The sequence below is a fragment of the Bufo bufo genome, chromosome 5 (genome assembly GCF_905171765.1).
Source record: "Bufo bufo chromosome 5, aBufBuf1.1, whole genome shotgun sequence".
NCBI lineage: Eukaryota > Metazoa > Chordata > Amphibia > Anura > Bufonidae > Bufo > Bufo bufo.
This window is the reverse complement of record NC_053393.1, coordinates 546,580,658-546,597,254: the sequence shown is the minus strand read 5'-3', so window position 1 is coordinate 546,597,254 and position 16,597 is coordinate 546,580,658. Positions and strand designations below refer to the sequence as shown.

Here is a 16,597-nt window from a genome sequence, read left to right as displayed (position 1 = left end):
CTTTCTTGTGAATGGGCACGACATTTGCCAATTTCCAATCTTCCGGGACGACTCCTGTTACTAATGATTGGTTAAATAAATCTGTTATCGGTTTTGCCAGCTCACCACTAAGCTCTTTTAATAATTTTGGGTGTATCTCATCAGGCCCCTGTGACTTATCTGTCTTCACCTTAGACAGCAAACTTAGAACATCTTCCTCTGTAAAGATACATGCATCAAACAATTTAATAGTCATTCTTTCTAGTGGAGGTCCTTCTCCTTTTTCTTTTGTAAAAACTGAACAGAAGTATTCATTAAGGCAGTCGGCTAGCCCTTTATTCTCTTCTACATACCTTCCGTCCTTTGTTTTTAATTTAGTTATTCCTTGTTTTAATTTCCTTTTTTCATTTATATATCTGAAGAATGTCTTATCCCCTTTTTTCATAGACTGAGCTAGTTTTTCTTCTGCCTGCGCTTTAGAAGTTCTTATAACTTGCTTGGCCTCTCTCTGCCTAATCTTGTAGATTTCCTTATCTTCATTGCTCTGGGTTTTTTTATAATTACAAAATGCTAGCTTTTTATTTTTAATGATTTGGGCCACTTCTGCTGAGTACCACATTGGTCTCCTCCTTTTTTTGCTTTTACTGACGAGTCTAATGCAATTTTCTGTTGCCTTCAATAATGCACCTTTTAAGTAGTCCCATTTCTCCTGGACTCCATGTAATCCGTTCCAGTCTGATAAGGACTCATTTATGACTAATTTCATTTTTGAAAAGTCTGTTTTTCTAAAATCTAAAACTTTTGTTTTTGTGTGGTGGGACTCTTTCACAGTTCTTATATTAAACCACACTGACTGGTGATCACTAGATCCCAAGGTTTCGCCTACAATGACATCATATACCGAATCCCCGTTTGTGAATACCAAATCCAAAATGGCCTCCCTCCGGGTTGGCTCCTCAACCACTTGTTGTAGAGATAACCCCAGTAGGGAATTTAGAATATCTGTACTCCTGGTAGAACTTGCTATTTTGGTTTTCCAGTTTATATCTGGAAGATTGAAATCTCCCATAATGATAACTTCTCCTTTCATTGTCATTTTAGCTATTTCTTCAACTAGTAGATCATCTAGTTCTTTAACTTGACCAGGTGGTCTATATATCACACCTACACGAGTTACTGCATGGTTAGCAAACTGCAACGTAACCCAAACTGACTCTATGTTGGCCTCACCAACTTGTATTAGGTTAGATTTAATGCTATCTTTCACATACAGGGCCACTCCTCCTCCTTTCTTGCCTTCTCTGTCTCTTCTGTATAAAGAGTACCCTGGTATGGTTATGTCCCAGTCATTTCTTTCATTAAACCATGTCTCCGTAACAGCCACTAAATCTACATTCTCAGATGCCATTATTGACCCAAGTTCATTGATTTTTTTACCTAAACTGCGAGCATTTGTAGACAGGACTCTGAGCTTATCTTTTCTTAACCTCTGTGCTTCTGACCTGTTCTGGCATTGTTTCGGGGGGCAATTGGACTCTTTTATTTTCACTCTTTTGCCCCCCCTTCCTAGTTTAAATACTCTTTCGCAAATTCTTGGAGTTGTTCACTAAGTACATTTGTTCCTTTGAGAGAAAGATGCAAACCATCTTTTTTGTACAGTTCCTTTCTATTCCAAGTAGAGCTATCATGAGAAACAAAGCCAAATCCTTGCTCTTGACACCATTTACCAAGCCATATGTTGAACTCCTTTATGCGCCTCTGCCTATCATTCTGAACATTATGCACAGGCAGAACTTCAGAAAATGAAATGGTGGATGCAAAATCCTGTACGTCATTACCAAGTGTGATAAAAGATTTTTTCACCTCTGACACTTCATTGCAAGCCAGGTCATTTGTCCCTAGATGGACAAGAACATCCACGTCCCCTTCCTGCTTTGCTTGCTTAACAATATTAATAATACGTCTTCTATCTCTTCTAGCAGTAGCCCCAGGGAGACATCTCACAAAACCATTTTCTTTAAGCTCCACACTTCTTATGATTGAATCACCCAGCAACAGCTGCATCCTTTGAGACTTCACTTTATCTTTTTTGTTGCATACATTAGACATAGGAGTCGATGGTTTCTCACCCTCTGTGCTTGAGTCCATATCCATGTTGTCCTTACATTCTGAGAGTGCTGCAAATGAATTATGGAGAACCACCGACTGTGGGACATGTCTTCTATCCACCACTCTAAGACTTCCAGAACCTACATTAACCCATCTGCCATTTCTGGGGGTCCTCTGTGGCAGTGGCATTGCAGCAGTCCTAGCTGGAGTTTGTTTAACAGATAATTTAAATATTTCAGCTTTCAAAAATGCAATTTCCTGCTGCAGTAAGGAGAACTGTCTACAGATCTGACAGCATCCGAATCTCCAAAGAGTGGAACATGAAATAAATGCACAACAATTCCTGCACTGAACCAAGTCTGCCATTTTAAAGAGGAGAAATAAATAAAAAAATAAATTTGTAACTTTAAATCAAACAAATCTTACCTTTTTTTTTTTTGTATTGTTTCCACCTTCCAGCCTACCTCCTGACTATCTCCTGCAATATCTCTTTACTAGTACTTAATGTAGTACTTGAAGCTAGTACTTTCAGCTAATGAATTAGGCCAGCTAATGAGTCTGTCTCTATATATACACACACTCCTTCCCAAACTCCTCCCCCAGCAACAAATGTAACACCTTAGTGAGCTAGGCTCATTAGCAAACGCACAATAGCAAACAGCTGACCGAATTCCTTACCTCTTCTCAATCAATGATCAGCAAAAACAACACAGATGAGCCAGTTGGAGACTCTAAGCCAATCTCTTGCAGTATCTCTTGAATCTCTTCAGTCTGCTGCAATATCTCTTTACTAGTACTTAATGTAGTACTTGAAGCTAGTACTTTCAGCTAATGAATTAGGCCAGCTAATGAGTCTGTCTCTATATATACACACACTCCCTCCCAAACTCCTCCCCCAGCAACAAATGTAACACCTTAGTGAGCTAGGCTCATTAGCAAACGCACAATAGCAAACAGCTGACCGAATTCCTTACCTCTTCTCAATCAATGATCAGCAAAAACAACACAGATGAGCCAGTTGGAGACTCTAAGCCAATCTCTTGCAGTATCTCTTGAATCTCTTCAGTCTGCTGCAATATCTCTTTACTAGTACTTAATGTAGTACTTGAAGCTAGTACTTTCAGCTAATGAATTAGGCCAGCTAATGAGTCTGTCTCTATATATACACACACTCCCTCCCAAACTCCTCCCCCAGCAACAAATGTAACACCTTAGTGAGCTAGGCTCATTAGCAAACGCACAATAGCAAACAGCTGACCGAATTCCTTACCTCTTCTCAATCAATGATCAGCAAAAACAACACAGATGAGCCAGTTGGAGACTCTAAGCCAATCTCTTGCAGTATCTCTTGAATCTCTTCAGTCTGCTGCAATATCTCTTTACTAGTACTTAATGTAGTACTTGAAGCTAGTACTTTCAGCTAATGAATTAGGCCAGCTAATGAGTCTGTCTCTATATATACACACACTCCTTCCCAAACTCCTCCCCCAGCAACAAATGTAACACCTTAGTGAGCTAGGCTCATTAGCAAACGCACAATAGCAAACAGCTGACCGAATTCCTTACCTCTTCTCAATCAATGATCAGCAAAAACAACACAGATGAGCCAGTTGGAGACTCTAAGCCAATCTCTTGCAGTATCTCTTGAATCTCTTCAGTCTGCTGCAATATCTCTTTACTAGTACTTAATGTAGTACTTGAAGCTAGTACTTTCAGCTAATGAATTAGGCCAGCTAATGAGTCTGTCTCTATATATACACACACTCCTTCCCAAACTCCTCCCCCAGCAACAAATGTAACACCTTAGTGAGCTAGGCTCATTAGCAAACGCACAATAGCAAACAGCTGACCGAATTCCTTACCTCTTCTCAATCAATGATCAGCAAAAACAACACAGATGAGCCAGTTGGAGACTCTAAGCCAATCTCTTGCAGTATCTCTTGAATCTCTTCAGTCTGCTGCAATATCTCTTTACTAGTACTTAATGTAGTACTTGAAGCTAGTACTTTCAGCTAGTGTTTATTATCCCTGTACTGTGACATTTCTGTGTTTATTATATCTTTACTGTGACATCACTGTTTATTATCCCTGTCCTGTGACATCACTGTGTGTACAGGGAGTGCAGAATTATTAGGCAAGTTGTATTTTTGAGGATTAATTTTATTATTGAACAACAACCATGTTCTCAATGAACCCAAAAAACTCATTAATATCAAAGCTGAATATTTTTGGAAGTAGTTTTTAGTTTGTTTTTAGTTTTAGCTATTTTAGGGGGATATCTGTGTGTGCAGGTGACTATTACTGTGCATAATTATTAGGCAACTTAAGAAAAAACAAATATATACCCATTTCAATTATTTATTTTTACCAGTGAAACCAATATAACATCTCAACATTCACAAATATACATTTCTGACATTCAAAAACAAAACAAAAACAAATCAGTGACCAATATAGCCACCTTTCTTTGCAAGGACACTCAAAAGCCTGCCATCCATGGATTCTGTCAGTGTTTTGATCTGTTCACCATCAACATTGCGTGCAGCAGCAACCACAGCCTCCCAGACACTGTTCAGAGAGGTGTACTGTTTTCCCTCCTTGTAAATCTCACATTTGATGATGGACCACAGGTTCTCAATGGGGTTCAGATCAGGTGAACAAGGAGGCCATGTCATTAGATTTTCTTCTTTTATACCCTTTCTTGCCAGCCACGCTGTGGAGTACTTGGACGCGTGTGATGGAGCATTGTCCTGCATGAAAATCATGTTTTTCTTGAAGGATGCAGACTTCTTCCTGTACCACTGCTTGAAGAAGTTGTCTTCCAGAAACTGGCAGTAGGACTGGGAGTTGAGCTTGACTCCATCCTCAACCCGAAAAGGCCCCACAAGCTCATCTTTGATGATACCAGCCCAAACCAGTACTCCACCTCCACCTTGCTGGCGTCTGAGTCGGACTGGAGCTCTCTGCCCTTTACCAATCCAGCCACGGGCCCATCCATCTGGCCCATCAAGACTCACTCTCATTTCATCAGTCCATAAAACCTTATAAAAATCAGTCTTGAGATATTTCTTGGCCCAGTCTTGACGTTTCAGCTTGTGTGTCTTGTTCAGTGGTGGTCGTCTTTCAGCCTTTCTTACCTTGGCCATGTCTCTGAGTATTGCACACCTTGTGCTTTTGGGCACTCCAGTGATGTTGCAGCTCTGAAATATGGCCAAACTGGTGGCAAGTGGCATCTTGGCAGCTGCACGCTTGACTTTTCTCAGTTCATGGGCAGTTATTTTGCGCCTTGGTTTTTCCACACGCTTCTTGCGACCCTGTTGACTATTTTGAATGAAACGCTTGATTGTTCGATGATCACGCTTCAGAAGCTTTGCAATTTTAAGAGTGCTGCATCCCTCTGCAAGATATCTCACTATTTTTGACTTTTCTGAGCCTGTCAAGTCCTTCTTTTGACCCATTTTGCCAAAGGAAAGGAAGTTGCCTAATAATTATGCACACCTGATATAGGGTGTTGATGTCATTAGACCACACCCCTTCTCATTACAGAGATACACATCACCTAATATGCTTAATTGGTAGTAGGCTTTCGAGCCTATACAGCTTGGAGTAAGACAACATGCATAAAGAGGATGATGTGGTCAAAATACTCATTTGCCTAATAATTCTGCACGCAGTGTATTATCTCTGTACTGTGACATCACTGGGTTTATTATCTCTTTACTGTGACATCACTGTTTATTATCTCTGTACTGTGACATCACTGTGTTTATTATCCCTGTACTGTGACATCATTGTGTTTATTATCCCTGTACTGTGACATCACTTTGGGCATTATCTCTGTACTGTGACATCACTGTGTGTATTATCTCTGTACTGTGACATCACTGTGTTTATTTTCTCTGTACTGTGACATCACTGTGTTTATTATCTCTGTATTTATGACATCACTGTGTTTATTATCTCTGTACTGTGACATCACTGTGTGTATTATCCCTGTACTCTGACATCACTGTGGTTATTATCCCTGTACTGTGACATCACTGTGTTTATTATCCCTGTACTGTGACATCACTGTGTTTATTATCCTTGTACTGTGACATCACTGTGTTTACTATCCCTGTACTGTGACATCACTGTGTTTATTATCTCTGTACTGTGACATCACCGTTTATTATCCTGTACTGTGACATCACTGTGTGTATTATCCCTGTACTGTGACATCACTGTGTTTATTATCCTGTACTGTGACATCACTGTGTTTATTATCCCTGTACTGTGACATCACTGTGTGTATTATCCCTGTACTGTGACATTACTGTGTTTATTATCCCTGTACTGTGACATCACTGTGTTTATTATCCTGTACTGTGACATCACTGTGTTTATTATCCCTGTACTGTGACATCACTGTTTGTATTATCCCTGTACTGTGACATCACTGTGTTTATTATCCTGTACTGTGACATCACTGTGTTTATTATCCCTGTACTGTGACATCACTGTGTTTATTATCCCTGTACTGTGACATCACTGTGTTTATTATCTCTGTACTGTGACATCACTGTGTTTATTATCCCTGTACTGTGACATCACTGTGTTTATTATCTCTGTACTGTGACATCACTGTGTTTATTATCCCTGTACTGTGACATCACTGTATTTATTATCCCTGTACTGTGACATCACTGTGTTTATTATCCCTGTACTGTGACATCACTGTGTTTATTATCCCTGTACTGTGACATCACTGTGTTTATTATCTCTGTACTGTGACATCACTGTGTGTATTATCCCTGTACTGTGACATCACTGTGTTTATTATCCCTGTACTGTGACATCACTGTGTTTATTATCTCTGTACTGTGACATCACTGTTTATTATCCCTGTACTGTGACATCACTGTGTTTATTATCCTGTACTGTGACATCACTGTGTGTATAATCCCTGTACTGTGACATCAATGTGTTTATCATCCCTGTACTGTGACATCACTGTGTAAATTCCATAGTAGAATGTCTTTGTAGTACCGGAGAAAACCTACACAAACACAGGGAGAACATACGAACTCCATTCAGATGTTGTCCTTGGTCGGATTCAAACCCAGAACCCCAGTGCTAACCACTGAGCCACCATGCTGTGACATCACTCTGAGCATTATACTGGTAAAGTGACATCACCTATGAATGGTGGACCTAGAGTCATCTATACAGAGGTTATATTTGTGCTTATAACCCTGCCTGTGATGATAATGATAATATTGTACTGGTATTGTACTGGTATTACTCAGACCTCATAATTACATGACTCAGGCCGAAAACATCAGGAAACAGAGGTGTACACTATGGGAGGGGAACCATATGAAAGGAACCCCAATCATGTGATCGAAAGAATCGCACACATAGACGACATGTTTAGATTCAATTGATAGTAATTACCACAGGGACAATACTCTGGTACTGACCAACCGTAGTATAAATAATTAATTAATAAGAAATCAAAATGAAATTAAAATGTATGCATTTAAAAATAAATATGATATAAAAAAATAAAATATTCCGTGAGATCTGTGTCTACATACAATACGCACAATAACTGGTTGTGTGTGAATATAGATAATCACGAGATTTTGCCTACATATCCCATATCCACATGAATATAAGTATAAAGAAAAAATATATACATACAAATCATCAATTAATTTCAAAAGCTCCATTAAGACCAAAAGGATTTCTCGTCTTCTTATTGTGGACCATTACGTTGATGTACCGGTATCTGCTCAATAGGGATAATTTGAAAACCTAGGTAGGAACCTTCGTGTTTCTCAGCTGCGTGTCTCCATACACTGTGCTTGAGAATATTTTTGCATGGTTGTGGTTGTAAGTAGTAATGAAATTCAAATTGAATATAGTGGCTTCTTTTTTTGATCTCAAGCTGTTTTGGATTGAGACATTTTGCCTGTGTCTATTCTGATGCCCTTCACATGCTGACCGCACTGCGAGGGTATCCCTTGCTTAAGAATCTCATCCTTAGGACCTCGCTTTGTTCATGGAAGTCGCTATCTTCTTGATCTTTTGAATTGGCTATAGGGAGTGTTAACCCTCCATTTCTTGATGTGGCTATCCACCTTCTTAAAAAACATGCGGGTTATAATAGAAGGGCCCTCATTGGACAATTCTAAATCTAAATATTCTATTCTGGGTTGGTTGTGAGTACTGGCAAAGGAGAGTCCCCAAATGTCGTCATTCAGATACCCAGTGAATTGTTCCACCGTTCCTGTATCTCCATCCCAAATAAAAATTAGATCATCTATATACCGTTGGTAAAACACTATATTGTCTTCCCAATACTTAGATTTGTAAATGTATTAGGTCCCCAAAATTTCCCCATGAACAGATTTGTGAAGCTGGGTGCGAGTCTTGTACCCATGGCGGTCCCCCGGATCTGTTGATAGGTTTGATCCAAAAATGAGAAAACTTTGTGGGTCAATATGAATCTGATCCCTTACAAAAATGAAATCCCCTTGATCTAATGGCATAAGTGGATCTTCATTGAGAAATTGAGAAATAAAAATGGATACCAAGATCATGGGGAATATTCGAATAGGGGGATGATACACCCAGGGTTAACCATCAATAGTTTTCTTTCCACTCTATAGTCTTCAGAATATTAATGAGAGATGTTGAATCTTTTAGATATGAATCTAAATTTAACACATATTTTTGTAAGAAGATGTCTATATGATGGGATAAATTGCATGTAAGAGATGATGATGAGATGACTAGTGACAAGTTACCTGCACATAACATAGACTAGGCCTACTTGTCAATGCATTTTTTTTTTGTAAAGAATATGATAAATTTGATAAAAAGGAACTAATTATAGTCTTGCACAGGCGTAATGCACCTCCTGCGGTGATGGAACTACAAGTCTCATCATGCCTTGTAGTCTGCAGTCAGTGCATCCTGGGGATTGTAGTGGAGAGCAGATGAAGGGGTTCTGCCTGGGAGGAAGGAATTGTTCTTGCACTTACCGTTTTTGGAGCTGAGGTTCAGTCTGGGGAGATGGGGTGCCCATGGCTGTGTGCTGGCAGGAGAAGACAGGCTCGGACTCTGTGGCGTGAAGGTTCCCGGTGTTTCTGCTTCTAAGTGCGTACGGATAGGTTGGGGAGGTGTTTATAGGTATTCAGCAGAGTCACGGGCAGGTTTAGCAGAGCGACACAGTGTGTAGTGAGAGGTTGTGAGAGATCCACAGGACTCTCCTTGCACTGACTGAGAGCAAGGACTACTACTCCTGTCAGCTCCTTCTGCCTCCTATATATACTGTCAGTTTATAAAGGGTAAGAAAAACTCCCCTCCCCACAATCACCTTTTCCTGTGAAAGGTGACAATGTGGTTCTTCAGCTTTCCAATAATGTATGAATAGACATTTCCCATACATTATGTATGACCTTAGGGAGGTATGCCCATGACAGCCGTTCCTGGCTTTCCTCTGCTAGTTCAGAGTTGTCATAGGGGCATGGTGTGCAATCCTCCTCCTCTCATCCTCCACAGCAATGATTACATCCTGATGGGCATACATGGTGGTATTAACACACTGCACAACACTGGACTGCCAGGAAGTGTTGTCAGGGGGACACATTATTAAAGGAGCCGAAATGACTGTAAAATCAACCAATGCTCTTTCTACAGAGAAATAAAGCAGTGGACTGTCAGAGGACCGGATACAACTGTAGCAAAGGTGTCAGAAGCCGCGGATGGGTTTCAGCATCTAAACAGCAATGTTCCCATTCACTGATGGCAAGCAGAGGTGTAGATATTGAAATGAGTTGTCACTTTGCCTCTGCTCAGGCCACACTGTCCACTTCCTGTCAGTTTTCAGCATGTGCTGCGTACACCGGTGGCGGGGCCAGCACTCTGTGACGGGGATCACACCACTGACAACAGGTTATAGGGGCGGCTCAGCTCTTCTTCCCATGTCCGGCATAAATAGGGACTGCTGTGAATAACGACAATATGTCGGCGCTATTCACTGCCAATCAACGAGCCGTTCCAGGCCGGTTTCAACCAATTAGAGCGACCCTATGGAGAACACATCAGGATGGATCTCCTACAAGAACTGTGTTGCATTTTAAGCACATTGCTCAGAAGGGGGCGACAACGAGCTCAGAATACAGATCTTCCCAGAGGAAGGAGAATATGGAATCCGAGCTGCACAACGAGAAGGAGATTCAGAGCAGAAATAAAGTGATTTAGTAAAGGCTAATTTATTAAACAAATGCCCCGTGTGACATAGGACGGATACCTGCCCTGCGGTGTTAGTATCACAGGTGACTGGAATTGCCCTTTAAGAACCTCAGCCAGAACCTCTCAAATCTGGGACTGACACCAGGGTGTCCCTCCCGTCCTCACCCTGTGTCATTGTTCTGTATAAACACTCAGTTTTGGCAGCACACCCGCCGGGTGGTGATCTATCACTTCTGCCCCCCCGCCTTTCCTCGCCTCAGGAGGGAGGGGACCTGATCTCTTCTTCTGGATTCCTGCCATTATTATTGGCGATCCAGGCAGTACCTGGCACTTAAGTGAAGTTCAGAGGCAGTCAGCCCTGCAAGAAAGGAGATGAATACACTCAATGCTTTCAGCTCTGAGCACCGGGGCCATGCTCACTAAGCAGCGCTATTCCCAAGGACTCAACCTAAGGTTCAGGAGCACATACCGCGTTTCAGGGTCATCCTCATCAAAGGGGGGGCAAAGCACACGATGGATTTCAGAATGGGTCTCGGGCCGTATTAAAAGTTCACACTGCACTGAGCACCAAGTCTGAATACACGGCCAACGATTCTCATGATTTTTTCATTTCTGGGCGATCGTAATGAGAATTGGTCGGTGCTAGAAAATGACCAATAAGACTATAGTTTTATCACTGATTTGTGGGGCCCAAAAACAATCACTGGTGGCCACAGACGGACTGACCATAGACCATACAGAGAAATGTCCCCATGGGGCCACCAGAGCCTTTCTCTTGCCTCCAGCTAGGTATATCACAATCAGATGCTCTCAGCATTAATGAATGCTCGGAGCACCAGGGAAAAAGGCCCAGATGACCTCCTGAATTCAACTGTATTGCTGTCCTCAGGAAGGTGATGCAGTTGAATACTGAGGTGAGGGCGGAAGCATTTTGTGCTGTACTGGGGTATACCGTTCTACTGGAGCAGTATTTTGTGCTGCACAAAAGTATTGCTGGCCCTTGTGTTGCCCCACCTTTTGTCAGTTTGGATTTGCCTACAACATGGGACCTCTTTTAGTTTATTTTGTCCACGGCCACTTTGAGTTCCCAGTCTGCCCCTGGGTGGCATGAATGATAAAAGCAAATACTGCTCTTAGTGACTGTCAAAGTGCGGTTAAATGTGACACTTGCTGCTGGCTGCAGGCACTCTGCATACTGGCTGCAGGTTGTTTTCCATGTAGGCTGGTTGCCTGGGTGCTGTCTGCAGCCTTCTGTCTGTGAACGGTGGTCTGTGAATGCGTTCTCTCCGTGTCCATATCACGGTGTAGTTCCTGACACTTGTGTTGTGCAGGCTGCCTGCAGGCGCTCTGCATACTGGCTGCGGGTTGTTTTCCATATAGGCTGGTTGCCTGGGTGCTGTGTGCTGCCTGCGGCTTTCTGTCTGTGAACGGTGGTCTGTGAATGTGTTCTCTCCGTGTCCATATCACGGTGTAGTTCCTGACACTCGTGTTGTGCAGGCTGGCTGCAGGCGCTCTGCATACTGGCTGCAGGTTGTTTTCCATGTAGGCTGGTTGCCTGGGTGCTGTCTGCGGCCTTCTGTCTGTGAACGGTGGTCTGTGAATGTGTTCTCTCCGTGTCCATATCACGGTGTAGTTCCTGACACTCGTGTTGTGCAGGCTGGCTGCAGGCGCTCTGCATACTGGCTGCGGGTTGTTTTCCATGTAGGCTGGTTGCCTGGGTGCTGTCTGCGGCCTTCTGTCTGTGAACGGTGGTCTGTGAATGTGTTCTCTCCGTGTCCATATCACGGTGTAGTTCCTGACACTCGTGTTGTGCAGGCTGGCTGCAGGCGCTCTGCATACTGGCTGCGGGTTGTTTTCCATGTAGGCTGGTTGCCTGGGTGCTGTCTGCGGCCTTCTGTCTGTGAACGGTGGTCTGTGAATGTGTTCTCTCCGTGTCCATATCACGGTGTAGTTCCTGACACTCATGTTGTGCAGGCTGGCTGCAGGCGCTCTGCATACTGGCTGCGGGTTGTTTTCCATGTAGGCTGGTTGCCTGGGTGCTGTGTGCTGCCTGTGGCCTTCTGTCTGTGAACGGTGGTCTGTGAATGTGTTCTCTCCGTGTCCATATCACTGTGTAGTTCCTGACACTCGTGTTGTGCAGGCTGTCTGCAGGCGCTCTGCATACTGGCTGAGGGTTGTTTTCCATGTAGGCTGGTTGCCTGGGTGCTGTCTGCAGCCTTCTGTCTGTGAACGGTGGTCTGTGAATGTGTTCTCTCCGTGTCCATATCACTGTGTAGTTCCTGACACTCGTGTCGTGCAGGCTGGCTGCAGGCGCTCTGCATACTGGCTGCGGGTTGTTTTCCATATAGGCTGGTTGCCTGGGTGCTGTCTGCGGCCTTCTGTCTGTGAACGGTGGTCTGTGAATGTGTTCTCTCCGTGTCCATATCAAGGTGTCGTTCCTGACACTCGTGTTGTGCAGGCTGCCTGCAGGCGCTCTGCATACTGGCTACGGGTTGTTTTCCATGTAGGCTGGTTGCCTGGGTGCTGTGTGCGGCCTTCTGTCTGTGAACGGTGGTCTGTGAATGTGTTCTCTCCGTGTCCATATCACGGTGTAGTTCCTGACACTCGTATTGTGCAGGCTGGCTGCAGGCGCTCTGCAAACTGGCTGCAGGTGGTTCCTTTCTGTGATGCATGCTGGCTGTAGACTGTGTATATGGATGCTCTCTGTGTTTTGTAGAGCGGCGCAGTTCACGGTCACGCTTTGTTACTGTGTAGGCTGGCTGCTGTACTCTCGTCCTGGCTGCAGTTGTCTTCTGTGCATGCTGGTTGTTTGTCTTGGGCGTGCTGGCTGTAGTGTTTTGTGACTTTGTGTGAACTGTCTCCTGTGATTTCTATGTTACTTGCTTGTTCTTGGTTCATGTGCTGCCACTATGGCAGAATTTGAAGCTACCTGAGATATACAAGCTATCTGATTTTGAATTCTGGCCGCAGCATGGCATTAAGTATGTTGCCTAATTGTATTCAGACGGGTTTTTTAGAACCTTCCTGGATTTAAAGGAAGAATTCCAGCTAATTGTCAAACTAATTTAATCAGTTTCTATGAGGAGGTAAGTTCTAGACTTGACAGCGGTGAATCAATGGATGTTGTATATCTGGACTTCTCCAACGCATTTGACACTATACCACATAAAAGGTTAGTATATAAAATGAGAATGCTCGGACTGGGAGAAAATGTCTGTATGTGGGTAAGAAACTGGCTGAGAGATAGAAAACAGAGGGTGGTTATTAACGGTACACACTCAGATTGGGTCACTGTCACTAGTGGGGTACCTCAGGGGTCAGTATTGGGTCCTATTCTCTTCAATATATTCATTAATGATCTTGTAGAAGGCTTGCATAGTAAAATATCAAATTTTGCAGATGACACTAAACAGTGTAAAGTAATTAACACTGAAGAGGACAATATACTACTACAGAGGGATCTGGATAGATTGGAGGCCTGGGCAGAGATGTTTAACACTGACTAATGTAAGGTTATGCACATGGGAAGGAATAATGCAAGTCACCCGTACATACTAAATGGTAAAACAGTGGGTAACACTGACATGGAAAAGGCTCTAGGAATTTTAATAAACAGCAAACTAAGCTGCAAAAACCAGTGTCAGGCAGCTGCTGCCAAGGCCAATAAGATAATGGGTTGCATCAAAAGGGGCATAGATGCCCGTGATGAGAATATAGTCCTACCACTTTACACATCACTGGTCAGACCACACATGGAGGACTGTGTACAGTTCTGGGCTCCTGTGAACAAGGCAGACATAGCAGAGCTGGAGAGGGTTCAGAGGAGGGCAACTAAAGTAATAACTGGAATGGGGCAACTACAGTACCCTGAAAGATTATCAGCATTAGGGTTATTCACTTTAGAAAAAAGACTGAGGGGAGATCTAATAACTACCGTATGTATAAATATATCAGGGGTCAGTACAGAGATCTATCCCATCATCTATTTATCCCCAGGACTGTGACTGTGACGAGGGGACATCCTCTGCGTCTGGAGGAAAGAAGGTTTGTACACAAACATAGAAGAGGATTCTTTACGGTAAGAGCAGTGAGACTATGGAACTCTCTGCCTGAGGAGGTGGTGATGGTGAGTACAATAAAGGAATTCAGGAGGGGCCTGGATGTATTTCTGGAGTGTAATAATATTACAGGCTATAGCTACTAGAGAGGGGTCGTTGATCCAGGGAGTTATTCTGATTGGAGTCGGGAAGGAATTTTTTCCCCCTGAAAATTGGCTTCTACCTCACAGTTTTTTTTTTGCCTTCCTCTGAATCAACTTGCAGGATAACAGGCCGAACTGGATGGACAAATGTCTTTTTTCGGCCTTATATACAATGTTACTATGTTACCCAAGACCAGTCTTTTTAGATATTTTCAACTACGACACGCATGACAACTGACAAGAGACAAGATTAGGCTAGAATATATAGAGATTGAAAAAATTGCTAACTTCCCCGCTGTCCAGATCTCTGGCAAGATGGGAGGTAGCTATTCTGACGTTAGAGGATAGAGTTAATGCATAATTGGCGGAACACAGTCATATGTGCTAGGGATCAGTTGATACAGGTCAAATTGCTACACCATGTATATCTGACCCCCGTCAGATTGGCACGAATGCGCCGACTCACTTGCTCCCTATGTACAAGGTGTAATGGTGAAAGGGGTATCTGATCTGGGATTGCCCGGTCATCGCGGAGTATTGGAAGGCGGTCCATGAGTTGAGTTAGGATTACCGGCGGTATGTTCCCCAGAAAATAGCCTGCTGGGACTGGCCAATGATTTGCTGCAATCCAAATACTCCAGGATACTATACCGGCTTCTAATGTTTTATGCCAGGAAGTCTATTCTGACCGAAAGCCCCCTAATGTCCCCTCGGTCCAACATTGGAGGCAACTTATTGAGGCGGCCTTGCCAATGTACAAACTGACTTTCCTTGCAAGAGGCTGTCCAGAGAGATTTGATAAAATATGGGGTCCCTGGTTAGCAGCTAGGACTTCGGCAACTTAGATGGAGATGGGAGGCCTGCGGCGCTGTGGTGGGTGTGCATGAGTGAGTGTATGATATTTAAGTCTATGACGTTACTATGACTAAGCAGCGGTGAACCTACAGGCTCTAAAGAATACTACTGATAGACTTTGGGGAGCTTTCTCAGACACTGAGCTGCTGTTGCAGTACACCATCAGTATGTGTGATTTTGTTATGTGAACTGTCCTATAGGTTTACCTTTCAAAATGATAAATAAAGACTTTTTAAAAAAAATGTTCCTGGTCTGGGTGCGGCTGACCAGGTGGTCAGGGGTTCTCCGTTCTCAGCTATTTATGCCTGTGAGCTGTGGGCCTTTCTTTAGCTTTGCTGTGGGCAGAATTTTGGTTATGCCATCTGCCCTGCCTGTGTGGTTTTCTGGTAAAACATTGATGTTACCTTGTAGCTATGACACCCTGGGCGATGTCACCTGGTTGTTGTTACCTTAGTGTTTGCACCTTGAAGTTATCATGACCTTGTTTTATGCTTATTAGGGTCCATTCACACGTCGTTGTGTATTGCGGATCCGTGTTACCAAGAGAATGCACCTAATCTGTGTAATTCGTGCTGGTTGAGCGACTGTAATGATCTATATTTTCACTTAGACTCCACCCTTTGGGTTTGACCCTAAGTCAAACCAGTGCTCTTGGTCCAGTGGTGTTCCATCTGCCTTGCCTGTAGGCTAGGTCTTACTGTCATGTTGGTCATGTCCTGGTTAATAAAGTCTTCTGTTTTGTCTCTGGCCTGTTGTCCATCTCTGTATGCCTGTGACATGGTCTGCGGCTCGTATGACCCTCGGAACATAACAGTGACACAGATACAAGGCATTGCTGCAGTGGTTTTAGTGTTCAGTGGTGTGGACATTGCTCTATTAAAGGGGTTGCCTGAAATTTTTATATGAATGGCCTATACTCAGGATAGGTCATCAGTATCTGATCGGTGAAGGTCCACTTGGCACCCCAGCCGATCAGCTATTGGAAGATACCACAGAGCAGCACTGTCACGACTGTGACTGATCCAGACAGGTCTGGGAGGAGAAGGTCGCAGCAACTTGCTACTCGCGATAGCTTGTGAGTTTACTCCGTGGTTCAGGGTATGTCATCCGGGTTTTGCCTTGTGAACCTTTTTGTCCTGACTGGGAGTTTGTAGGCATCCTTCTCAGGTGAGTCCTGTCTGCCACTCCCAGCTACTATATTAGTTTCAG

The 16,597-nt window shown here is 43.3% G+C and overlaps 1 protein-coding gene across 1 annotated transcript in view; it reads right to left on the bottom strand.

Moving 5' to 3' along the window:
* The window catches only part of NOS3 (nitric oxide synthase 3), a 95,114-nt gene extending 85,722 nt beyond the window's left edge, over nt 1-9,392 (bottom strand). Inside the window, 1 exon segment of the mRNA XM_040431370.1 lies at nt 9,120-9,392. The gene's annotated coding sequence lies outside the window, so the exon portion shown is untranslated.
* Nucleotides 9,393-16,597: the final 7,205 nt, after the last annotated feature.